General features: G+C 39.8%; 1 protein-coding gene across 1 annotated transcript in view; it reads left to right on the top strand.

The window, feature by feature from the left end:
- The window catches only part of thrab (thyroid hormone receptor alpha b), a 102,502-nt gene that overhangs the window by 8,543 nt on the left and 68,068 nt on the right, over positions 1–25,891 (top strand). The window contains exon 2 of the mRNA XM_026350944.1: positions 7,707–7,789. The gene's annotated coding sequence lies outside the window, so the exon portion shown is untranslated. The remainder of the gene's footprint in view (positions 1–7,706; positions 7,790–25,891) is intronic.

Here is a 25,891-nt window from a genome sequence, read left to right as displayed (position 1 = left end):
CATGTGGTGAGAGCTGTGCTTAATGTTAATTCTTCCATGTGCATGTGTTTGTAAGTGTGTTTGTGTGGGTGTGTGGAACTCTGTTTGTGTGAGCACTGTATTTATGCAGTGTCTCCATGTGTTTGGTGTAGAGGACGGGCTCGTGTTTCAACATCGTTGGCCCAGATAGCAGGAAACTCAATAGGCAAAGTGTGAGGCAGTCACTCTGTGATTAGTGCTCTGTACTTCTCTACAGTAGCTTTGGCCTGACAACACAGGACACTCACGTTCAGGGAAGTTGTATGCTACTGTATTATTGCATACTTGTAGAACTATACTCATACATTGGAGATGCATGCATGTACAAACACGCATTCACACCAGCCGAGGCACTTCTGAAACCCGCATACGTTCATGTTCACAAAAACACGCAGGCAGCTATTTTTAGTTGAGATGTTATCACTTAAGCTTTTACACATAACTACTCTGTGAAGAGCACATGCTGCATTAGATACTGGATGTTTGTGCTGTACTGTACATCGGGATTTATACAAAGGCACTTACAGTCAATTTTTCACCCAGCGAGCTCCCTGTTTGTACAGCTCTGTCTAAACTGTCTCCAGTGAATGTTTAATGCTCAGCAACAACAGTTTGACTTTGTTTAATGCACGATGGCACTGAGTGAAGCAAGGAGCTGCCAACTGTCCTGTATTTGTAAAACAACTTCCTGTATCAAAAGAATTGTTTGTTAATTTGTCGCTAATGGAGGCAAGATTTTCATTTAATTTTATTTATACTACTACTACTGACGTTGGCCAACACTAGACATCTATTTATGCTTGTTTGTTCATATTTCCAATCTTTACAAGACAAAAATAGGAAAATTCTTGCTTTTTTCATCATCAGAAACTGAATTACATGGCTGTGGCCAAGATTTATCCAAAGACCAAGAATATGACAAAATTTTACAAAGGTGTGAAAATGAACAGCCTAAACAATCAGGCATTTTGGATGAAGGCCCAGGGAGACTGATGAGGGTGACAAGCTGGCTGGGCCCCAAGAAGAGGCTCCAAATGCTGCTTGTGTTCTCTCGGTTGTGTCCCTGACCCTTGTTCAGGTTGGACAGGCTCCAGCTGGTCCCCAGAGCGAGCTCTTGCTTCTTTCACATCTGTAGTCCTGTTCTGTGCCAAGGCAGGCAGCGCTGGCCCTGTTGACCTTGTATTGGTGTGTGTGTGTGTGTGTGTGTGTGTGTGTGTGTGTGAGAGAGAGAGCGATAGAGCTATAAACAGACAACATTAGAAAAAGGAATTAGCATAAAGGCAGTGATGAATCATGTGTTGGACTGTGAAGTGTGTCCTTATTTGTCAGGGTATCACGTGAAAGTACATTGTTTACAGTCCACTGCTTCCCTTTGCTATTCCTGTATGTGTGTGTACTAAGTATGAGTGTGGGGCAGACCTTTATCTAACACAGGGGGATTAGCTGACTAAAGGTGACCGCTGGTCTCCTCAGCCGGAGTACTTCTGCTGTTTTTGTCCTGCTGTACAGACAAGCTTATTCTGAATTCATTAAGCAACTCCCAGATTTTCATAGTTGGGTGTACTATTCCAGTGCAGGACTCCAGCAGCCTATCCATGCACAGTGCATTCTCAGGAAACAATCTCACGCAGTTACTGTGTGTAATTATATCTCATGTATATCTGCCTCGCTGTTTACTGTTTTTGCTGTATTATGTATCTGCAAACCATCAACTTATTTTCAGTATCTAGTTCTTTGTTAAATTTACTTTAGATACAGTTTTCATCTATAAGACTTCTGCCTTAACCCCTGAGCTCACTTTGGAGGTGATGAAATGAGAATCACTAATAGATCTAGAGCAGATGTGAAACTACCTGAATCTACCTACTTCCCAATTTATTTAGTACACCTAGATAAAATACCTCCTTTTTTGTCCTACTGACATTTAGGAGAACAGAATAACATTGTCTCTGAGCAGCAGAAGCTTTGAGTAGTGGAGGTTTCCTCTGTGTTACCATAAAAAGTTCAATAATGGGAACTATTTCTAGCATGTGGCCCCTTTAACCTGGACAATATTGTTTGTCATTAAAGTAAATCACCCAAAAAAGATCTTGCAAAGACGTAAAAGTGCTGTAGCCACACTATACACCACATACAGTATATTAGGTCATACATTTTATGAGTTAATGCAGAAATCAAGTTAGAAATGAGCAGCAGTGTATTCCCGCAAGTGAATGATTGATTATTGACCATTCCTGTTTGAACACAGGCCTCTCATTACAGGACACATACAGCATACACACATGTAGTGTCAAAGCAGTGTCTATTTTCTGGTTTCATTTATTGCAGTGCTGCACTCTACGTACACCAGGTTGACGTGTGGCTTATACAGTATGTGTTCAGAGTTGGGGTTTGGGTTCTGTTGCACTGCTTTTTTTTTTATAGAAGTGCACAGCTCGCTGCAGCACCACTGACTCTGACTCTGAGAGCTGCTTTACTGTAGATTAGAGGAAGGAAGGAAATTGGAGAGAAAGGAGAAGAGGGAGATGGCGAGAGCAGAAAATGGGTCAGACATCTGAGAGCTTGGCATTCCTTTTTCTGCAATGAGTGTCAAGACATTATCCAGTTGCACCTCTTTCTCTCCTCCTTTTTCTTGCTTTCTGTTTCTCATGCATGTCTGTTTTTTTCACTTCCCACTTTTCCCGGCCAAGGAAAAGTGCAAAGAGAGGAGAGAGTTATTATGCTTGGCATGTGTGCAGAGGACGGGCTTTAATTTGGATGCAGCCCAGCTGATCAATCTCCACATTGGATCAGTTACAGCCCTCTGTGAGTGTGTGTGTGTGTGTGTGTGTGTGTGTGTGTGTGTGTGTTGTGTGTGTGTGTCTGAATCCATGTAACAGCTAAGCTTTTAAACTATGCAAACCAGCAGATTGCTCTAAAAGTAAGGCACACTGGATTAAACCCGTGTGGAAATTACTTATTCTATACACAGAGCTGTGGAGGAACAATGAATTGGATTAGAGTTGAAATGATCTTTAATGGAATGTGTGCTGCACTCGTCTATAATCAAATAAGAATAAAGGAAATTGTAGGAAAGCGTTTGTATGACCAAAATGAGGAATGTTGTAGGTGTTTAAAGCACGTCTGATACGATTGATGTTAATGTTAAATGGTAGAATGCAAGTGCTCACACACACACACACACAAACACACAGATGTACCCACATGTACTTTGATTTACACTTAAGTAACTAAGGATGATTTGCATAATATGCAAACAGATGGATGTGATTCAGCGGGTGGTTTGGCAAAGTGTCAGGAAGCATGCAACACTTCCTGTTTGGGGCCTTTCTCTGGCATTGAGAGCACTTAACCTACTTCTGTTAGAAAGTCTCAGTTGTTGGTATGATAGCAGTTTTCAGACACAGGCTGCAGCCAGGGTCCCGTCCCAGTTTATTTAGTACTGAACCCTGCACGGCAACAAGACTATTTAATCTTTGGGGTAAAATTACACATTTTTTACTTTTTTGTCACTTTGTTTTATTTGTTTTTGTCCAAAACATAGAAATTCCATTCCAGACCATTAGAACATTTGAGAAGCTGGAACCTACAAATTTGTGACATTTCTTTGTTCCTAAAAGTAATAAATTCATCAAAGTAGTTGATGTTGATTGATGTAGACCAGTCCACCAAGATGAAGACAGACGGAGAGTATTGTTTGATAAAAGTGCTGCAAGCGTAATAAAAAAGGAGATTTTGACAAACCGCTCCTTTCCAAAAGTCTGATTTGTCTATAAAGATGAACAATTGCTGCAGCCTAGTTTCAGGAGATGCTGTCATCTTACAAAAGATGTAAAGATTAATAAACAGAATTTGGTCTGTGAGACTGTCAGACGTACTCAGACAAAGAGTGGAACAATGAATCATCAAGTATGAAACAGCTTTGGCATAAAAACAGAGTGTGAGGTTTTGTTAGGCTTGTCTTGATGAACTGATCAAGCAGCATTAGAAAGATGCTTTTCAAACAATCCTACGGAAAATATGCTCTCCATCATGAGGAGGAGGACTCGACAAGCAGGCCTAAATACCGAATTGGCCTGAATATGAAACTGCGCTTGTTTTTATATTGAACATAACAGACACGTTGATATAACAATGTCAACTTCAAATAAAATACACAGGATTCAGCTGTTAGTTTTCATCTGCAGTCTTTTCCTCTGGTAGAAGTGAAGCATTATTTGAACACATGTCCAGTAACTCATAGATCTCACTTCTTTTGTAGCTCGTTCAAATGTTCTGAGTTAGTAATGATTCTGCTGCACTGTTTTAAATTACATTAAAGGACTTTTTGTTTTGTTTTGACTGCTGTTTCGTTCAAGTAATGTTTGTTTTTTTAAATATTTTCAAATTTACTGAGAATTAATTTAAGTGTGTTAAACAGTGAGCTTGAATAAAGATATGGTTAGCCTAGCTTAGCATAGAAACTGCAAAATGGGAAACAGTATAGGTCTTTAAAAGTTAAAAAATATGCCTACTAATATTTCTTAATCTATTTTAAGTAATACATTTTACATCTTCATGTAACTTCTCCAACAAAAAAATTTCTCGTATTTATCTTCATTAATATGATTTTAAATCATATATGCAGGATTAATATTATTGTTTTACTTATTCTACTTACTACTTTTGATGCTAAGCTAGGCTAACTGTGTTGTTCCCCACGAGAACTTGGAACACGGCTTTTTTAACAAGGTCTCATATGGTTGTTTTCCTACATTTAGTTTTGTAGCCTGTAAAGAACACAATTTCCCATGAGCCCTATGGGTTTGCAGGCTTTATCTCATGGCAAGAGGCGAGACATGCAGCAGGTTTATACATGTGTGATAACAGCAGGACAGAGAGGACTGAATGCTGTTAGAAAGATAATAGAAAGTTTTATGGATGTGGACAAAACCATGTTATGCTGGTGCATTTACCTGCTCTGCTGCACTTGGAGTGAGGATTTGTAGTTTTTCATTTGCTTTTCCTCAAATTATTCCTTTCGGTATCTCAGCACTAATACAGGAGCTGTAAGTAGACTCCTGCTGTTGTGAGGATGCTAACATCTCAACATGTTCAGATGTTCAGATGTTCAGATGTACAGTGGGACCAGCGTAATAATCCTTGATGTTCTTAACCTTTATTTATTCAGGGTAGTGTCACTCAGTGTGTTGATGAATGAAATCACACGTGGATAAATTGGTAAACCTTTGTGTTCACGTAGATAAAATAATTCATCCTTGCTCTCGTGCGTCAGTTTAAGTTTGAGGAAGAGGAATATTTCTTGTGATTTTCTTCCTTCTGAGTAGTCATGTCTCAATTTTCTATTTTTATATTTTCTGTCAGTACTTCCTTTTCTCAGTGGTGCACTTATCACCATTGCTCAGTGGTGTGATGTTTACTTGAATAAATGATATTTTCTTATGGTATTACTTTACCATAGTGTTAAAATACACAGACACACCTTTTACTCTCAACTGACAATACTGTAGCCACAGCCTGTAATTTTGTGTTTTGTTTCCTTTGAGGGCCACATACGCAGAGATTATATTCTGACTGGTCCAGCCAGAATGCATTTAGAATCGATTGTCCTCATTCCTCTTCGTTCTCTGTCATGCCACAGCATGTTTCAATTGTTTGTTTTCCTAAGATGTCCTTGTCTTTAAATTGCACCATACGACACCTTTGATTCTCGTGCTACGAACGCATTTGACTCTGTACCATAAAACCGAAGGAAACGAAATCAAATGAATAAATGAAATGAAACAGGTATGTATGAGCTTCTTCCTTTAGTTCAATGTCAGTTCAAGACAGTGTTTTAAAATCTCAAAAATCCATTAATTGATATTTCTCTAAAGCAATTGTGAATCTCTGTTTACGTAATAGATCTGCACAGCTTTTATCTACTGACTTTGATTTGTGAGAAAGCTGTTTGAGCCCAAAAGGCCACAGATGCTAATTCATGTTTGTTTTGATAATGGAACAACCAGTTACGTTCAGGTGCAGCCAAAAATTATTATTTTATTATCTACTGCAAGATAGGAGTCGCCGAAACAGGTGGAAAGGTGAGAATGTTTTAGTTCTTCTTGACTGAATGTCATCAGATAATGATACAACCTCGAAAGAATGATGTAGTGCGCCAGACACAAGACGATTATGTCGTAATGTGTATCAATAGAAGCCTTTTTTTTTGACAATGGGTGTTGAAAATACCTGTCGGTAAATAGACTTGCTGAATGACATGGACTGAATTGAATACACAGTAGTCTTGCATGCTTTTAGCAGTTGCAATCATTTGCCACTGACAAAAGGGTGACATTTAGCTGCAAGTAGGGGTGTGTATCTCTCACTATCAATGATACAATAGATGAGCTGTTAGGAATAGAAACAACTATGTAGACACAATTGTTACAACACGATATGCTGTAAATCAAAGTGCATTTAAACAAATTCCCTTTAAAGTTGATATTTTTACATTTAAAATAATAGAAAGTGATAAACTAGACCTGCTTGCATGGCCTCATGCCTATTGCTTTTAAATTAGATGGAGTTAAATGTGCATAGAGAGTATAAAACGTCTTCCAAGTAAGAAATAAGTCTCTTTCTGACCACTGCAGCAGAATGTGTTGCTGTTCTCTTTAGCAGTTAACGGAGGCTGTAACTGGAGCGATTCACTGCCGAGAGCACAGCAGTAGCCGCCGCGCTACTGGACCGATCGTACTCTAATTACACAAAAGTGATGAAATGTATAAGCAGCACACTCTCATATGTTTAGATCCATTTTACCACTGGCGGTAAACGTTGAAAGATATCCTTTGGTTGGTATTTGTACGTCCACAGTACATCGGTCCCAGCAGTTTCTGGCTCTGCTAACATTGGCGACACTCCCATCATGTTGATAAGAATATCTACATAATATAAAACAGTTTTCTGTTGAGGTTTGACGCTGGGGGTTATACCAAACATGCTCTTTCTCTGCAACAGCTGAGGACTTACACAGGTTTACATGTGCACCAGTGCATTCCTCATCTTCACCTTAATGGTATTTGTTGAGGCGTGAATTAACTTTTACTGCCAGGAATCTGACTTCTTAAGTAGACGTATGAGTGATTATAATATTCTACTTGGCCGAGCTGTCGTTAATATAACCCGAAGCTTTTCTTTTATGATAGTAGCACCACAGGTGTAACTGAAATGATAAAATGAGATGATTAAAGGAATACCTGCAGTGCATTCCTGAACAGATACTGTATGCTCGCGGCTTTTTGAAAGTCTAGCAAGGTTCATATTTTAAACTCCTTTTGATTCCTCTAGTCAGCCTAATCCTTAAGTTAGACACTTCATTTGGCTAAAGGATTAGACTACTAAGCCTGTTAGTGGTAAGCTGGTCACATGAAAATCTAACATCGATTTGCATAGACAAGAAAACCTTGCATCTCCGTCGGGGATTTTCCTCTGTTGAACTCCGAGAGTCCTTCCATGTCATCTCTGACTTGGCAGTACATGTATGCATCAGTGGCCATTTGGATTTCCTGGCTGGTGTTGCAGCTCTGTGTTTGCTTTGGCTAACTCCTGTCTCACACAAGCCTTTTCACATTCTGTTAGGCCTTTTTGTTTTGTTTTGTTAGCAAAGATATGAAGGCGTCACAGATGATCTCTTCTGATTACAGAATTCCCTGACACCTATGCTGGGATACAAACTGGGATCAAGTGTACGGAAACAACACTGAAGTGAAGACAACCAACCACCAAGGTAAGAAATGTTTTTACAGCTTTGTGAAAACAGTATGTGCAACTCACAGACAGGTTTGTTGGCTGCCTGACAGGACGGCTCGGTCAGTTGGAAAATTATAAAAATACAGTACGGATGAGTGCAGAATCCAAATACTTGTTCTTAAACAAAACAAACGTGATAATTGTTAGACAAACAATCTCTGCAATTTATCAGTGCACTTTATATTTATGACGAGATTTTAAATGGACACCCTGGAATAAGGTTGAGGCTATCACAGGTTTACCCAGTTTTTCTTTACCTCTTAATCAAGTTGCACCAGTCAGCACTTCTCCTAAAGAGCATTATTTTGTGTGTCACAGTGCCTAACTTGCACTTTCCCCCTTTGTCACTGCTGCTATCAACAGTCTTAAATGTTGTATCTCACTGACAGCAGCGCTCATACTCACTCATGTCATTGTCATTTTCACGCACATTGACACGTGCAGCAAAGACGAGCGGTTATTGTTAGGTTTAGGAGTTACCGTATGATTGCATACAGCTCTTTGTGAAATCTTTATCAATTTCAATTTGTGTGTTAACATTTGGCTAGAAAGATTTAATTTTGATCTGTCATAACACTTTGTTTGCTGAGCACTTTAAAACAAGCAGTAGAAGCTTTACTCATGCTGACATCCTGTATCTTCAAACTGAAATTATTATGAGCAGTTTCTGAACTGTTCATTAATGTGTATCTCACACATACTACTGCACAGGTTGCTGATCCAAATGCTAGAAATGCACTTTAAGAACTTTACTTTTATAACAAGAATGTATGTGCGATTAGTCTCACCGATCTGCTGTTCATGTTGAACTTTAAGCTGAAACATGTTTCTCTGCACTTTGTGCATGTGTGTTGCTCAGAGATTTTTGTCTAGCTGTACTTTTTATAATCTACAGTAAAGGCAAGTTCCCATGGTTCCTCTCCACTAAAACATAGATAGATAAACAAAACCTTGTTTGATGCTCAGGTCCACAGGAAGTGTTCGTGGTATTTGTTAGGTGCTTGCACCGTATTGTCTGATCTGAAAGCCTCTACAATCATAACACCATTCTACTGTGCAGACATGAATCTGATGTAACCCGTCAGGTTCTCCTGTTCAACCTTGAACAGGAGACTCTTGGTGCATTGTTGGAGCTACAGAAGGTTAATCCTTTATTTCTGTTGTGGTGTGCAGAACAGCTGAACATTAGCAATTAGTTCTTGTAAGAAGCCAGCACATAAATAAAAACAAAGCAGCTTGTGTCAGAGGAATAAGGGGTGAGCACGGGCTCTGCTCCGACACACACATCCCACCCTCGTGCTTCTTAGGTGGAAGAGAGAAGGAGCTGTGCCACTCCCTGCCCATCTGTCATGCCCATCAGGGGAATCACTTTCCCGCTCTGGCACACATGCACACACTCAAACACAGATGATTACACACACACACACACACCTGGACAGACATTCGCCAACACAAATACAAACATGCACATAAGTAATCAAATGGACAATTATGTGTAAACGTCCACATGCACACAGACGAACACAAACAGACAATATCACACGTGTCTCTTCATACAAACATAATCTCTGAGCTACACTGATATGTATCTGCCTCCATGGGTGTCGTGAGGATCCATAAAGCAACACAGGCAAACTGTGTGCGGGCTCGAAGCCAGTTTTTGAATTACTTTTATTCTCCAACAGTTTGACTCACCACCTGGCTGGGTAATCCCAGCACACGCTTTTGGACAGCTCCCTTACTAAACCTCACTTTCAATTTGAGTGAATTGAATTTATCAGATGGCTTTTCAAGCCCTGCCTAACTCTAATCAGCACAAGTAAGCTTCATGACCGTTAATGCTGTTCAGAAAAGAGACAGTGACATTTAAACTGAGACTATGATAGTCAGACAGATGTGTGTGGAAGCTGTCACTATATTAATGCGGTCTCCTTTTCTGTTTGTGACATTTGAATAAGCTATTTTTCTTAGTAATCAATAAACTAACTTAATAATCTACCTCAAAGGCTCTTGGATGTCTAGACAGAATGGAGTATTGGCAATTTAGTTTCACTCTGCAAAGAAGCTAGGGATTAATTTAGAAAGACAATTATCAAGCATGCTACTAAATGACATTTCCAAGAACTGAGGAAACAATAACCGAATAATGACACTGGCTAATGCATACTTTGTCTTTATGCAACTAAACTTCTGGTTGTCTTAATAATGTGATTGGTGGCTTTACGTCAGCCAGAAAGCTCGGCTGTGTTGAGTGCAGCATGATGCTGTAACGTACTGGGTGTTTTTTGTTGTTTTTCTGCTCTGGGGAAGGGCTCTCAGCTTTCTAACATATGGTTGTATTGTAATGCAGGGTAAACAAGGTGCTGTAATGTTGGGTTGCAGCACTGCAGAGACAGAGTGGGTGGTATTTTATGAAAGTGTGTGGTTTCTTGGACAGCTTTCTCATTCACTGAAAGGAAGTGGTTTTTGCCTCCTCAACAAAGCTCAAAATGTTCCTCTTTTGTAGCTCTCTGTTGATGCTCTACAATTTCATTCATTTTAGTGCGACCATATCAACATCTGTATTAAAGACAGGCTGTGTTTGGGGTCGGAGGGAAGGCTCAAGCGGAAAAGTGCAAACCGCAGTTGGCAGAGAGTAGAAAGTGTCTGTGGTGAGATGCTGTTCCTGGTTAGGTTATGATTGCTTACCTCTCAGAGCTGGCTTAGTAGTTTAACTGTAGTTAATTAGAGCTGCAAAAGTCTCTGCGGAGACGCCTCTGGATAAATTACATTAATCACTTAATGCTAAGGTAAATATGAACTCTGCTGTGTTGGAGATGTGGCACAGAGCTGTGCCATAATGTAGTAGTGATATAACACTGAATTATGCTGTGTCTCGTGAGTGTCTGGACTTGTCAGCAGCCCTATTTTCTTATTGAGAGCTTCATAACCCGTCTATTTACACTGGCAGGTTTTCCAATAAAGGAACAGCTGTATTTACATTTTATTGAACACATTTTCTTGCAAAACTATTGCAAAGCTGATATGTGGATATACTGAAAGCAGTTTTCTTTTTTTGGCAGTTGATCAGTTGTTTGGTAGAATAGCAGGAAACTATATCCAGGAATGTGTATTGCATCCAGGGCTGTAGCTACTGATTATTTTTGTTGAAATGAATGTGCTATTTTGTTTTAAGATTAGAAAGTTCAGTTTTCTGTTACAGGCCAGACTGTAGTTATTTAGATAGACTCTGTGCCTTCAACTTGTACTAAAAATAAAAGTTGCATGCAATGTATTCACATTTGAGAAGCCTGAAAAGTTGAATCTTTAAATTTGGTCATTTGCGTTTATTTGATTACTGTGGTCAAGATATGTACTTGCAACCCTTCCATTAAGGCTGTGTTTAGTCCGTCTTAATCGAACTCTGCTTTGTTTTTCCCCATTGGTGCAGTTTATTTGGACTGATCTGAACATTGCAGTCCTATTTGAGTGTGGACGGGAACAAACTCACCAAGAACTGGATATGGTTTTAGTATGGTGACGGCTCATCCTCTTTACAAAGTCTAAAGTAGTGTTGTTTTATCAAGATGTTTTTGTCAAGGTTGAAAGTGCACAGTGATTTTTCACTCAAATAAATATTCATATGAATATTGTTTTTTTATTCCTGTCCCAGATCCACTTAGCCAATGAGCAGACAAGACTTGCAGTGATGCTGGTGCAGTGATTCGGATCAGAGCAAATGAAAACTCCCTATATCACCACAAACATTGAACATGTTTTGCACTGCAGGATCCTTTTACTTATAAACTCTGTGTCTGTTTTGCTCAAATTGGGTGGTGATATCAGCCGTGGCAATCTGTCAGACTTTAGAATGGCACACAATGTATTTTAGATTGGTTTACAAGATTGGTTTGTTTTACCTTAAAGCATAACATAGGAAATTCAAGTCTGAGTCTAAATACATAAGAAAAATACAAAGTTTTGTTGCCTTTTGAGGCAGATATTCATTTAAAATCTTTAGCAGCTTAAAGTACAGGCTGTGTAGCTCCATCTTTTGTCTGTAGAACTGACTTTCTTCTTTAAATGTATGCTTTTCATCCTGAGAGAGCACTTTCTGATCATTCAGATATGACTATAGATTTCAGGCCATGTGAGAATGGAAGACATCAGAAGCAAGATTGACGTATTGATTACACTGTGTGTTTTGAAGAGAGCTTAATTGTATGCTTTTACTCTGAAAATGATTCACACAATTTCCTGTCTGAGCAGCTCAACCTTTTGTCTCCTGTCATCATTGTCATCATGTTACATTCATGTTACACACTGATGTCCGTCATTAGATACTGCAGCAACTATAAAGAGTTATAATCACAATGTTTGCTCAGCTTGGCATCCAGGTTCCTCGCCATCTAAGTTGGCGCCACTACAGTATTTTTAATTGTGATGGACAGGTTTCGAGGGGAGGAAGAGGAAGATGAAGGTGGAGAATCGGGCAAAGAACACTCGGAGTAGGACCTGAAAGCTATTCATGAAGCCTCCTATTCTTACCTTCACCGAGGAGTAGGACCTCTCCTAGGAAAGCGTGACATCACTGTTTACCACATAGGCAGCTCCAAATTACAAATTATAGTGACATGTTCTAGTTTTTCTGACAGTTTTACATACATTGAATTCCATGTGGATTAAAAGGAGGTAAAGTTGCAGTGGTCATGTAAAATAAAATCATAATATTGTATCCTCAAGGAGCCAGTTAGGACACCTCCAGAGCTCTCTTACATCTTGGTGGAGACTCGACTGATTTTCTACGTTAAGAATGTAGAAAAATTGCTCTTCCTCCGCTCCTGCTCCAAAATTGCGTCACTCTGAGAATTCTTTGTGATATATGGGCCTTAGTCACACTTTAGTAATTCACACTGATGTCACTGCTCTGTTGTTAAACAGGCTGTTTTTTGAAAGTTTCACAGCTGCTGTAATGCTCTGTGTGTCCGTGCTATTTGATGTAAGTGCCACGTTCTTACATTTCATTTTGTCCCTCTTTCTCTCATTGTGTTCCCCATATCCCTGCTTAATCTTTCCCCAAAGGCAGCGTCAGTTGAGGCGCAGAACAGGTGCAACAGCGAGTGATACGAACACACGAAGTTCCTGCTCACACACCCGCAACATTACATATGTGATATACAGGCTAGTCTGCAACTGGGCCTCCATTCATGTGGAAAGAGAAACCGGGTTCAAAGTACTCAACCCCGCCAGACGCCTTCTCCTTTTTAATGCTGCCCTGATTGTATTGGCTCTCACTCTGCCAGGGTTCAGCTGTGTAGGATTATTAAGTTACCATGTTTGGTGCAGACTAAAACCTACAGTAATGGCGTCTTTCTCCTTTTGCTATGGACAAAAATGCTGTGTGTCCAGTGGTTTACAAGTTTAATGAGTAACACATTAGTGTGGATAGGTAGCACTGTACAGTATATCTTTGTTTGGAGAGAAACTGGGTCATTTTGTTGCACATGCTCTTTATGACTGTATAAACTAGTGGGTTGGTATCTGTGGTTGTTATGATCTGATGCTGTGCATAATTCTGACCGAGAGGCATGGGTGTAGAGAGTTGGTGTTAATTTCAGAGTGCTTTCCTGCCAAAGAAAGGCTCTTTTTGGGGTCACGGGTGCCTCTCAGAGAACCAAACAAAAGGCATTGTATGTGTAGTCAGCATGTTTATTCCATCCAAATTGCTGTAAACATGGTTACAAAGATCTGGATACAGTGAACATTTCCATAATCAAAACCAAACCACTATTCCTAGAGGGAAAAAGAAGCACGGGAAAAAACAAAGACAAAAATGTCTGAGAAAGACTTGTTAGAAAGAGGACAGAAATGTCCCGAGTTGGTGGGCAGCATTAACCAGTTTAGAAAAAGGGAATTCCAGCTGTTTTGTTGTCAGGCCACAAATATTCCAGTCTTTCCTGCTCTCTCTGAGTCCTTTGCCACACAGCTGAAGTGAACTTTAGAGGATCCAATAAAGGCTGAGAAGAGGGACGAGTATTAAATGCCTGGGGTTAGGAATGCTGGCTCACTTCATGCATTGGACGCTGCTTTAGTTCTCCACGTGCTCTGAAGTGCTAGCTCTGCTGTGACTCTTAGTTCAGTCTGGGTCATGTTTTACACATGCATATGGAAAGGTTTCAGTCTCCTTACATACTACTAAAGACAGACAAGGGATGAAACAAGTTACTCAACACAGTTGGTTTGCTGTATTAAACATTGCAGATATAAATGTGTGCACAGACACCACCTCCTCAATGCATACACGCGAATGCATGCACAAACATGTACAGCACCCTGTTTTCTGATAGTCTTTCCAGCAGGTACAGAGGGGGTGGGTACAGGAATGTATAAGCCTACCTTTTGAACTGTATTTGGATGACTTCCAGATCAGTTTTCTGCACCTTTTCATTAAAGATGTATTTATTTAAGCTAGGCTGATTTCAACCTATGCCGAGACGTTTTCCGACACCATCAAGGTGATTTTTAAAGATCATGTAATGAAATTGCTCAAATTCACACCTGTTTTTATTCGGCTTTATGGTTTAGCATTAAGTGAGCATACGTTTTTATCATCACGAGTGAAATCCTTACTAATAGAGTGATATCGTACGATCATGCATATTTGTCTTGTCACTTTTTATTTATTTTTTTCCTTATCACCTTATCTGTATTACATAAATTGTCCATGTGCTTTTTGGCAAAGCACTTTGTTTATGGAACCTCAGCCAAGTCTGTCAAGGTTAGTTAGCTGAAATTGTGCCAGTGTGGTTTGACACACCTCCAGCGCGTGGGTGTTTGTGTGTGCAGGTGCTGTTCACTATTACATTATTGTCAGATAGGCCTGTTTTACCACTACAGTTAATGTGTTTTTAAGCTGTGTGTCATTGTTTCTGCAATTAAATTAAATTAATTACTTAAGACTAAGATTTAGTTTTTTAATTAGATGTGTGATTTTATTTCACCTGTATTGTTCAACCTTTCTGTTTAATTCTGGATTCCAGAGGTGAGATCTGCTGTTTGTAGTGTTCCTAGAAAGCAGCCTTGACCTTTGACCTCTGCACATTTCCTCAGTGTGAGCATCCTGCTGAGGTCACATCAGTCCATTACCACTTTTGTAATCTTCCTGTGATCTCACCTTCTCTTTGACGTCTTGTTTACATGGTTCTTGTATAATATAATAACACTGTAAACATCTAATTCTAGAGATAAATCCCACAAATGCTTCATCTCACAGCTCTTATTTGACAGCACCCCTGGCGATTTTACCAGCATATGGATATTTTCTGATTTTTCTAACAGCTGCGAGTCTTAAAACAGTCAAGAGGTGCAGGTGGTAGAGTGGGTCGACCACTAATGGTGAGGTTGGTGGTTTGTTCGCTGGCTCCTCCTGCAAGAAACATCCTTCTATCTTTGTAGGTGTCCATGCCTAAGGCTGTGAGTCAGTTTGTGTACTAAATACTGTATAGAGTATACTTCTACTACAATTCTAATACTTATAGGGGGGCAACTGTTGAGATGTGCCTGAGGATGTGGTCAGACGTGGCCTGTATTTTATGGAACATGCTGTACAAAGCTGCACCGCTGCAGTAAAGGTGCTATAAATAGAAGGTGCAGATGAAGAGGAAGGGAGAAAAAATAGGGGGGACTTGTGGAACAGAGTCACCAAGACGGTTCCTGTTTGAACACTTAACCTGCGGCAAAGGGATCAGTGCAAGTCCTTGCTTAGCTAAAGTCAACACCAAGAGCTTACTGCAACTAAAACCTGAATTAAATGAAAGTTCTTCCTCAATTTTTCTTTTCAGTTGTTTTATTTATGGGTTATAGTTTGGGCTTCAAGGGCTTTATGATTTTATTACGGTTCAAGTAACTCTCTGCTGTACCTCAGAGTACCTCATTAACCGTGTAGTACATACATTCCTTCAGTTTAGGATTATACCTATAAAACTAGCAGGATTGATGTATCAGTACAACTAATACAGTAATAAAATTTGAAGTGTTTTCTTGTTGTTGCAAGAGAAATGAGAAGTTTTAACCCCTGTGGTGAGTGACTGAAGAGTGATTGTTTAACCTTAGATAAAGATCTCTTTTTTTTTCAACATGAAATAACTTCGATTCTCATTCATAGTGTTGATGCACTAAAACCCAGCCCATTAGACTTTGCGAGACATCATACATGTCCACATTCCCAGTTGCGTGCAGCTCTTTTCCAAATGCCTGCACATTCAGGGCTTGATGAAGACACAAAATCCCCAGCTGACACCCAGCCCTCTTAAACGCCACTGTAACTCGTTTTATGAGCTTGTTTTTCTCCTATTTTTTGTTTCTTCTGTCTTTTCGGTCTCACATTTCCTTTCTTTTCTCTCACACTCATCCTTGACCCTCTACTCCTCTCTTTCTTTTATTTCTGCTTTGTGTGAACCTCCATAACATTCCTTCAAATATAATTTATGCCCGTATGGTAACACACAGCCATCCACACACATATGCACATGTGAACCACTGGATATCTGTTTGGCTCCCTGCACACACTGTACCCCCAATGTTCCCAGTTGGAATTCTCCCATTCCCGGAATCTTGTTTCACCATAGAGACACACACACAACACACTTATTTCATATTCACCACATTCACTTTTTTCCTTCTTTTTTTATATACGCCAGTTCTGGGCTGGTTTTTACGGCCACCCCCCTCGCTTACTGTGTTCCTTCAGGAATTTTGGCCCACGTTCAAAAATCCTAAATCAACTACAGGCTGCTACAGCACCCTGGGCCCCTTCGCTCCGTGTCTGTCACCCCACATGTTGACCTCAGGGAGGGGGCTGACGATCAGGCCACTGACAACCTGTGCCACAAAGGTTTTGCGGCTATCAGATAGCTTTAGCTATAGTCTTTTCCTGTCTGTCATTTTCTCACTCTTTGACTTCCAGTTTGTCTTCTTTTGTCACTAACTGATAAATTGTCCACAAGTGTTTCAATAACCTTTGTGACCCAAATCACTCTACATCTCCAGCTCAGACTTTTAGTGCTTTACATTAACGTGTGCATCTGTGCCATATACTACACAAATCTTACTGTAGTTCTATTGTCATTTGCAAAATGGGCTAGGCAATAATAAAATATGATGAAGGGCACAGAAAGATAAATGTTATCTTATTTCTTATTCCATCAGAAGACATCACTGCAGTCTGATACCCAGAATACTGTGAGTTAACTACTTCCCTGCTATTGTAAAAGTTGAAAGCCATACTCTGTCTTTTCCAAAGCACAGCCATGGGAATTCCAGAGAAACTCCAGATGCATTGCTTTTAAAAGGCAAAAGCTCCCCCAGAACGAGCTGTACAAGTTTTGTTTGGTTTTGTATATATGTGTATAGCAACATCTGCATATGTATGCCTCATTCTAATTTGTCTTCTTCCGAGTTTTCTAACAACTCGCTCAACTCTGCTTTTGCTTTTTTTGTGAATAAAGGAAAAACAAAGTCAAGTGGAAAGAAATTTGTTCTACATATGTTGTCTGTCCTGGAGCTAAAAGCTTGGTTCAATAGAGGATTGCCTTCTCTCCTCATCTGAGCCCTCCCACCCCGTGACTCGGCCTCCCCTCTACCTCTGTGTGACCTTTCTGTCTCATTTTTTTAATCTTTTATGTCTTTGTTTTACTATTGAATGCATCATGTTGCCTGGTCGTTACTTGTTCATTAACAAACTGTTTTTAATTGATCCACTGCAGTCATGTGGTGTAATGCTTGGATCTGCTAAGCTCTGTCAACACTCTGCTGTACTTTCATGTGGTTTGTACAAAAGACTTAGTGTCTATGTGGGACAGCGTTCTGTGTTTTTCTGTATCTGTGAGATACTCAGATGACAAGCATGCTGCTCATTAGTGCAGTGATTTAGTGAGTTTGGCTGCCCCAACTCTCTCTCTCCTTCATCATTCTATAGTGAACTTTTTGGTTGTCCATTGTATTTGGTCTGGTTCAGATTCCCAATTTGTGGCTCCTCTAAAGGAGGGGAACACATGTGCGGAGCAGATGTGTTGTCTTGCATGGTTGCAGCCAGGCCAGCTCCTTCACATCTCACCAGCTCTCACTGTCATGTTGAAAACCAGTACCTGTAAACACTTACAGTACAGTCTAGTGATTTCTGTTTGCAGCCACATTTAAACTTGACACTAAAAATAATAATCAGTATTACATTTATTTTTTTTACCATATAAACCTAAATTTGTTATGTTATTTTTTATTTTTTTACTGGGAATTCAGTCCCAACATTACAAATGGCTTTTTATGACTGTGCATTGATTTGATGTTGCACTGAGACCTAAAATAACTCAGGCTGTGAGGGATTGTAAAGGGTTTTGGAAGCAATTCCATGGTTTGGAAAGGTTTAGTTTATAAGTGCATCCTATGTTACGGTGAAGTGTTGCTGGTTTCTGTTGTCAACCCGTAAAGCTTTCCTCATCCATCCATCATTCTCCTCTGTTCCCTGTCAATTTTCAGTAAATTTAAACTGTTTTAATTCAGTCTATGATTCATTTTTAGTTTACAGTTAAGCAGCCTGACAGAGCTGTTTACATCAGTGTGTTTATTTCTGCTCTTTTAGCATTTATGGGAAGGAAAAGTGAAACTGTATGTTCCAGAAGTAAGAAAACATACTTGATGTATCAAGATAGGTATGGTAGGTTTTTGAAAATCAATATTTAGGTTTATAGCAGCCATGAAAGAACCGTTTCCCATTGATCTTAGGCTTTGGCGAGCACCTGCCTACCTGCTTTTGGTTTTAGTTTATGGGAGATGTAGTTTTTAAGATGCCAGAAACAAAAAAGTTGATCAACTTTCTTAAAATTGTGAAGGTTTCAACTTGTTGCTAGTAGCTTGTGCTGTATTGGTTGGCCCTTTGTCTTCATTAATAGCCCAGAGGTTCAGTAATGACCTTGGCTTTCTGAAGCAACATGAAGTTGTACAGTTTTAAGATGAATCACATAAATTACAGCACCTGAAATTACTCTAAGACAAATGTTAGCTTCTTCTAGTAACTAATATCACAGTGTCTATTTAAATCATAAATTGCTACTGACTGTTAGTGAGTAATGGAAAAATAATGATAGCATAACGCCATCTTTTAAACTCAAATAGCCTAAAAGGAAATTAATGATTACACCAACAAATGCTCCCTAAAGTTGGTGCCTTAAAAGCTTTGGGAGATGGTGCAGGATTAGTTAGCAGCAACTCATAAAAAATGTAAACTACTCCTAGTGAGCCCTTCCATGTTGTCAGAAAAATGTTTGAATCAATATAACAACCTGCTGTTGACTAGTGACAGCAAGCGAAACAAACAAAGCCGTCCTTTTAAACAGAAATCGACAGCAGGAACAAATTGTCAGACTGAATGAAAAACTATTCTTCCTTATAACAGGGCTACACAAAAGCGTCTTACACTGCAGTGGAGGCTGTTGCATCAGGCAGTTAGACGTCTTTAACTGTTCTGCCTGCGACCGTACAGTTTAGCAGCAGTGCATACGTACATGCCAGCGACCGCAGAATGTCCTCCAGGGCTGTTGTGGTTGTTGAGATACAGTATCTCTCTGACATCTGATTTTCTGGCCTAGGTCGCTTTAACATTCTTAAGCTGGCAACTACTCTATATAGTTATTATATATCCCCAAATGAATAAATCAGCTATTTGATAGTACCTGTAGACCATTTCTCAGGAACTTGTTAAATGTGGGGCTGCTTTGACAAATACAGGCTTGTAAGCCGACAGGGCAAAAGCAGCAGGTTTCCTAGTCCAGGGTTCACAGAAAGTCTTTCCACTTTATTACAGTTTTGATCATATACTATAACTGTCACATCTCCAGTTCTCTGGAGAAAAAAAAGGGGCAAGCATACAGTTACTCCACAAGGAGTGTCTCTCAGTTGGAGATACCTGATCCAGCCATAGTAGCTCATATGTTGAGCCATCAATTATGTACTCTGTCAATGGCATCGCGTTTTCTGTAAAGGGGTGGTTGTCGAGCTTTTTTATTGCACGTTTGACTGCAGTTGTTGTTGCACAGTGGTGATAAACCAACAGTTAAATTACATTTCATATAACATCTGATCTAGTAGTTTATCTGCTACAGATGCTGCTGTTCTACTTTTTACCATGTATTACACTGTACGGTGTTGGTGCTGCGACTGCCGTTGTTCTGGTTTTTAAAAAAGCATCAGTAGCACATGTACAAGAGCCAACATTTGAAAAGAGCAGGGGGTCAGTGTGTAGCTGTTAGTACTGATGCTTTTTCCTGCTGCCTGTCGCCGGTCTGTTCCTCCCAACAGCTCTTTACTCGTTTCTGTGCTTATCTTGCGAGGAGGGGAGGTGGGAGGTAGAGTTGACTTGAACTATGACAGAGTCTAAGCCAGTTCAACTCAGGAAATGATCAACAACCCATGATTTACATATTTAAATAAACTTGGCATTAACAGAAAACATACATTATACTTAAATCATGCAAATTTCTACTCACTGTGTTCATGAGTAGGGTATAATTTGAAATTGTTGACTATCTCTGGTACCCAATACTACGCATGTCAAATTATTTAATGTAACATGTTGTGTGATTACCTACAAGCAGAGTTTTTGTTGCATGTGTGTGCAGCATGCTGTTAGTAAGTGGAGAATTGCCCTGACCCTACCCACACAAGAAAAGGTGCTAAGGTCACTGGTTACAGGGAATCTGTCCATGAATCTGCATCCATCATTGCATCTTCTTTCATAACCAGACTCATTAGATGAACATTTCACTGACCTCAGGTCAGTCTACATTGAGCAGTTTGCCTGACTCCCAGAATACTTTATGGATTGGCCATGGTCTTACCACTGGAAGAGAGGAGGTAGGACAAGAGGTCATGTGGCTCCAGGCAGGGTTATAATTTTCCTGCTGTAACTGGCAGTCGCCCCATCCTGCCTCCCCTTCAGACCTCTCCTCTAAGCTCCCCCTCGGCTTTTGGCAGGTGACTGGATTACATTCAGCAGCAGGAGTGTTTGGAATATTAGTGCCTCCTTTTAGCCAGTTAAAATTGAAGTACTCCTAAATATATTCTGATTCCATCTTCATACTTAAACTGGGACTTCAGCAGTTTTCAATGTTCATTCGATGGGTTTAGATTGGGGGTAAATTTATATGATTGGTCATTTACGTCCCTCTGCCTTCCAAGTATGCAAATATGACTCAGATTAAAGCTAAAAAAGCTAAAAAATGTTTTTCAGATCAGATTATATCATCTGGTTGCCCATACTACAGAGGTTGTAGTCTTGGTTGAGCTGCCCCTTCAAAGCTCCTCCAGCTGATGTCATCTGAACTCTCAGACTTCTCCAGATGATGTCATCCTGTGCTTGAGGTAGAGTTAAGGCAGATGGAGGTTACGAATCATGTTCTCAAAACAGCACCCCGGGAGGCAAGTTCAAGATCGAAGAAAGGTTCCCCTTAACATGCACACACCATTTTCCAACACGGTCTTTGAAAAATCCACAGTATTATGGATGGTAGCCACAATAATACATAACATCAGGCAGTTGTTTCAGGAACATCCATCTTGAAACAAGACTAACTGGGGAAGATTGCACCAAACCAAAGTTTAAATTGTATTGGCAACAGGTTCAAGTTATTTCACTCCATTGGAAGTATTTCTTTCCTAAAGCCTCCACACAAAGGCCGTGCAGACACTACAGTAACTATGATTGATTTAGTTAGGTCGCTTTGTATTTCTTGGCTCAATGTCACCAGTGCAGACCTTCTCTGCGGCATCGCTGTCGCTGCTCTGTTTCTGTCTTTGACAGAGAATGTGAGAGTAGGCTTTAGTCGCCTACGGCATAGCAGCAGCAATACCTCGTTCCAGGAGAACAGTGTGATGAAGCTTCCCTCTGCATTTGTGCAGAGCCAAGCTTCCACATAGAAAAGAACTCCATTCAAAATCACATTTGTAATAATACAAATTATTAGAAAAAGAAACCTTGTGACACAGTCATGCTCCATTTGTCATGTACACGGGTTGTACGTTCCTAAAAATCTAAAAATGCAATATTGGTGTTAATTCAATATTTCATATTTGTTGTGAGCTACACTTGTTTTATTCTCCCGTAGATTTAAATGAAAAGATCAATATACTCAAATCTAGTTGTTATGTCTTGTTTTACAGTACATTTGGACAAAGGTAAAGGTAAAAAGCTGTAGTTAGTGTAGATACACCCATATTAAACACCTAATGAATTTCTCAGCCAACTATCAGCACCGACTGAGCCACACTGGCGCTGACTTGGCCCAACTGGGTCACATCCGAGTGGCATTCATAATCTGTTCTTTAGTCACTGAGTGTGTGCCGCTTGAACAAACTCAGTCATCATTGTTTTTTGATCTTTGCTTTTTCACTCTTCCGTTAAGTTGTGGTTTCTCACTTGTACTTTCTCTCTCCCTGTTAGTCTTAGTCAGACCTCACTCGCTCAGTCTGCCATGCTGTTGCCCTTTAATACAGATCTTTTTTTTTTTTTTTTTTTTGGCTAGACACTAAATTCAGTCTCCTCCTTTCTTTCCTGTCTCTGTGTAGCTGTATCTACACAGACCATATTACAAAGCTACAAGAACCGCATGCAACACCTGAAAGAGAGACCTCATAGGACTGTGCAATTTCTATTTTCCAATTTCAGAGACAATTGCAGTTGCACAGATGAAGGCAATGATAGTAATAGGTGAGGCTTCAGTGTCTACACATCTATCATCCCACTGCTGACGTATTTGTCCGATGCTTCCTGTTAATTGAACGACTTTGGTGCAGTATGTCGAGATGGTTCTCGTGGATAAGTTTTTGATACTGTGATACAGTTGAGAAGAAAGAGGTACTGACGCCTAAATAATACTTTACCTCAAAGTTTTTTATTTATCTCAGTATTTGTCTCTTCAAAGACAAGATCCTTCTTATAACTTTTATAGAACTGTACACAGGTTAATGGGACTAATTGAAACACTGGATTGGATATTTCCTTAGTTTTACAGTATATTCTTTGTTCTCCCACCAAGAGAATAAGCTACAAATGTAGATAAAGGCCCAAATGTGCATTAAAAGGAATATTGTGATGTACTGTGAAACCACCAGCATCTTAAATAATGTGATATACATTTTTAATCACACTGCCCACTACACTAACTACATATGAAATAAATTGATACCAACATTTCCTCAGCATTTTCCCTCCCATCCTTCCTTGAGTGTTTGTTTCTGTGCAGTGGGACCAGCCAAATCCCACTGGACAGAAACATTGTCCCTCAAAATATCTGACTGCATAACTGAGATTAAAAAATAGATGTGTTGCAACTGGAATGGATGTGTTTGTGACATGTTCTCTTGCAGTACGTTCCCAATACACTAAAATCACAGTGCTTTCTGTTGCGATACTGAAGTGGAAGTGTTTACTTCTTTTATTACAGACATTTGAACCCGCAACTGATCTTTTTCAGTTAGGTAAACATAGAGCTATTTAATGGCTACTTAACATTTAAATGATGGTGTGGGTGTGTGTGTGTGTGTGCTCGTGTGTGTGTGTTTTTTGGCTCTGTGTGTGTGTATTTTGGATTAGAGTTTCCTGTCAGCTGCTTCATCTTAGTTGTCTATGAACGTCTGGTAAACTTACAAGTTGTCATTATGCAGTAAATCAAAGCAATACACAGTATAATTAGTTCATGCTTTTGCAGTTATTTTACTGTTTACGGATATGTTTGGCTTTCAGCTTAATGAAATTTGTGGTGCATCACAACTGTCTTGCAGAGTATCTGTATCACGATGATTCCTATTCCTAGCCTTTGTTTGCATACATGTGGAGACACTGGGATGCCTTCAGTGTCAAATGCACAGCAACGGTTCGTCTGTAGCTCTGTTATTTATTTGTGCAGTGGAAAGTTTTAATTTCAAACTAATTATGTGAGTGGTTGCTTATGAATGGTTGCCAGACACAGATAGACGCACTGATAACAGACTCGTAGCCACGCGTGACATCATGTGGTGAGTCACATGGTTTCTGTGTTTTGTGTGGCAGCCAGGGTGAATGATCTCAGCCACTAACTCCTACTGTAAATGTCTGTTATTGTGCAATAAAACACCACATATGTAAATGGGGACTTGATGAATAGACTGATCAGTGGGATTCTGTCCCTATATAAATATGAATGCAAGATTGCATGGTAAATTCTGCTGGTTTATTTATGGATATATGTGATTGCTGTGCTGAGAGTTTTTTTTTTTTTGCTTTGATGATTGGATAATGTGTCTGGTTATATTGATGTGTGCCGTGGGCAAAACTGCTCCTATTTTTCAAAAGTTAATTAGACTAATGAAATTACAGTCAGTTGCGTTTTGAATGTTTAACTCATCATGTGGTGTAATCTGCAGCATCAGACGGCTCCTCATTTCTCATGGCCTCTCATCATGTATGTCTGAGGGCATTAACTAAAGAACTCTGCAGTGTGCAGGGTTATGTTAATGACATGGCTGCACAAAGGAACTGTCTGCTTTAATCATGGAAGAGTGTTCCTGCTTCCCTTTCTGTTACTTTGATATTCCTTCCTCCTCTTCCACACAGTTCCTGTCCTTTTTTCCACTGCTACCCTAATGTGGGCCCTTTGATTTCCCCTCCCCTGCACCGTGAGGAGAGGTGGAGTAATCCTCCGAATCAAATGTGTCACCTACTCAAAGCTGGAATGAATAGGCCCTAGATTACAACTGGACACTAATCGCATTTAGCCTCCACGATGATAGCTTCTGTTCTGGGCAGGGCACTGAGGCCAGGGTGATTTAATGCATGTCTTGAGTTTTTGGTGGGGCCCAGCTGTTGTCATGCACCTGTTGGAGGTTCTTCCTTCCTTTTCCTTTCATGATTGTGTGGAGGGAAGCTCATTTTGGGATCATAAACAAATACATGTATGTGGTTTGCACAGGTAGAAAGGAGTGAATTGTCAACAACAGAGTCACTGTTACTTTCTCAGCTCACTAAATGTTTGGGCTATTCTCAGTGCACTGAACTCCTGCACATTTTACTGCAACTATAAGAGACACATTTTAATGTGTTTAATATCTGTGTTATGAAAAAATCAGATTACAGAAAAAGTAAAAATGTGCATCATGCTCATAGTTCAGTTAGAAGATCCTAGTGTAGCATGCTGACAGCGCTGTCAGCTGAATACTCAGCCACCCTGGACGGCAGTAGAGGAGGTTTTACTAGCATTTGGTTCAGAAGTAGTCTTCAAAACAACTAACTTGTGCTCGTTGCCCTGCTTAGCACCATTTCAGACGTCTCTGTTTTAGTCACAGTTAACTTTGTGGTTCAGTCATTTTGAGACTAGACTTGGTTTATAAAATCCACAGCCTGCCACATGGCTGCCCCTACATTGCTCCGTGTACAGCGCCGCAGCTGAAGAAGTGCATTGAGTCAACAGAAAAAACGCACGTTGGCTTGGGTTCCAATCGACTGTTGCATTGACTCATTGATTTCAGTTGCGGTGAGGGGAAATCCCTTCTAGAAATTGGTCAGAATAAACTGTGTCACCTGCACACATAGAAATGTAATGCAGCATTAAAAGTAATGCAGTTAATTCTTTCTTGTAGAGAAGATTAATACTATTATAACTAAATATTAAGTCACTGCTGTCAGTAGTTTACCTTAGGATAACAATAGAAAATGCACATAAACTGCACATTTCCATTTTATTTTTACTTCCTGACAGAGCCAGTTCTTCAGTCAGCCTACTAACACTGTTGCAGCTCCCCAATGCACATGCTTTATCTTACAAAACCATACAGCACAAAAACCAAAGTGTAAAAAATTATACATTGCAGTGTTACAGTGGGTTATGTGGTTATGACCATTTCGTGACTGGGTGACACAACTTTGTTTTTTGTGTTGTTGAGTGCTATTACATTAGCACCTGATGGAGGCAAAGATTAATGCTGCAAAAATGAGAAGGTGCAATAAACAAGTTTTTGTTTTAGTTGAACTTAGAGCACCCAGAGTCTGATAAAACAAATCAGACATTTAAATAAG

Source organism: Anabas testudineus, chromosome 19, assembly GCF_900324465.2.
Source record: "Anabas testudineus chromosome 19, fAnaTes1.2, whole genome shotgun sequence".
NCBI lineage: Eukaryota > Metazoa > Chordata > Actinopteri > Anabantiformes > Anabantidae > Anabas > Anabas testudineus.
Note: the sequence above shows the minus strand (reverse complement) of the source record. Positions and strands in the feature narration are given on the sequence as shown.